Genomic DNA, 1,909 nt, shown 5'->3' on the forward strand with positions numbered 1-1,909 from the left:
GTATCTCCAGAAAATCCACTTCGAGTGCAGGGAGGTCAGAATCCAACAACATCTGCATTCCTTTTCAGTCTCTGAATCAGATTTTTGCTCAGGTCCCTCAATTTCAGCTAGAAAATACCTGAAATCATAGAAAAACACACAAACTCATAGTAAAGTCCAGAAAAGTGAATTTTAACTAAAAACTGACAAAAATATACTAAAAACCAACTAGATCATACTAAAAACATACTAAAAACAGTGTCAAAAAGCGTACAAATTATCCGCTCATCAGAATACCACAGACAAGGTTAGACTTTCCGGATTTCCATGAATGCCGCCATCAATTCTAGTTTATACCACAAAGATCTGATCAAGGAATCCAAGAGATATGCGCCCGGTCTAAGGTAGAACGGAAGTGGTTGTCAGTCACGCGCGTTCATAGGTGAGAATGATGATGAGTGTCAAGGATCATCACATTCATCAAGTTGAAGTGCAATGAATATCTTAGAACAGGAATAAATCGAATTGGATAGAAAATAGTAGTAATTGCAATGAAACTTGAGGTACAGCAGAGCTCCACACCCTTAATCTATGGTGTGTAGAACCCCCACCGTTGAAAATACATAAGTGATGAAGGTTCAGGCATGGTCGAATAGCTAGCCCCCAATGTCTAAGATCGCATAAATTGATCAAAGATGTCTAATACAATAGTAAACTCTCCTATTTATACTAGACTAGCTACTAGGGTTTACAGAAGTAAGTAATTGATGCATAAATCCACTTCCGGGGCCCACTTGGTGTGTGCTTGGGCTGAGCTTGATCTATCCACGAGCTGAGGCTTCTCTTGGAGTTGAACGCCAAGTTGTAACGTGTTTTGGGCGTTCAACTCTGGTTCGTGACGTTTTTCTGGCGTTTGATTCCAGAATGCAACATGAAACTGGCATTAGGCGCCAGTGTACGTCATCTAATTACGAATAAAGTATGGACTATTATATATTGCTGGAAAGCTCTAGATGTCTACTTTCCAACGCTGTTGAGAGCTCGTATTTTAGAGTTTTGTAGCTCTATAAAATTCATTTTGAGTGTAGGGAGGTCAGATTCCAACAGCATCAGCAGTCCTTTGTCAGCCTCCTATTAGAGTTTTGCTCAGGTCCCTCAATTTCAGCCAGAAAATACCAGAAATCATAGAAATAACACACAAACTCATAGTAAAGTCTAGAAATGTGAATTTAGCATAAAAACCAATGAAAACATCCCTAAAAGTAACTAGATCATACTAAAAACTACCTAAAAACAATGCCAAAAAGCGTATAAATTATCCGCTCATCACAACACCAAACTTAAATTGTTGCTTGTCCCCAAGCAACTGAAAATCAAATAGGATAAAACGAAGAGAATATACTATAAATTCCAAAATATCAATGAATATTAGTTCTAATTAGATGAGCGGGACTTATAGCTTTTTTGTTTCTGAACAGTTTTGGCATCTCACTTCATCCTTTGAAGTTTAAAATGATTGGCTTCTCTTGGAACTCAGAGTTCAGATAGTGTTAATTGATTCTCCTAGTTAAGTATGTTGAGTCTTGAACACAGCTACTTATGAGTCTTGGCCGTGGCCCTAAGCACTTTGTTTTCCAGTATTACCACCGGATACATAAATGCCACAGACACATAACTGGGTGAACCTTTTCAAATTGTGAATCAGCTTTGCTAGAGTCCCCAGTTAGAGGTGTTCAGAGCTCTTAAGCACACTCTTTTTGCTTTGGATCACGACTTTAACCAAACAGTCCCAAGCTTTTCACTTGGACCTTCATGACACAAGCACATGGTTAGGGACAGCTTGATTTAGCCGCTTAGGCCTGGATTTATTTCCTTGGGCCCTCCTATCCATTGATGCTCAAAGCCTTGGATCCTTTTTACCCTTGCCTTT

Source organism: Arachis duranensis, chromosome 9, assembly GCF_000817695.3.
Source record: "Arachis duranensis cultivar V14167 chromosome 9, aradu.V14167.gnm2.J7QH, whole genome shotgun sequence".
NCBI classification, from domain to species: Eukaryota; Viridiplantae; Streptophyta; class Magnoliopsida; order Fabales; family Fabaceae; genus Arachis; species Arachis duranensis.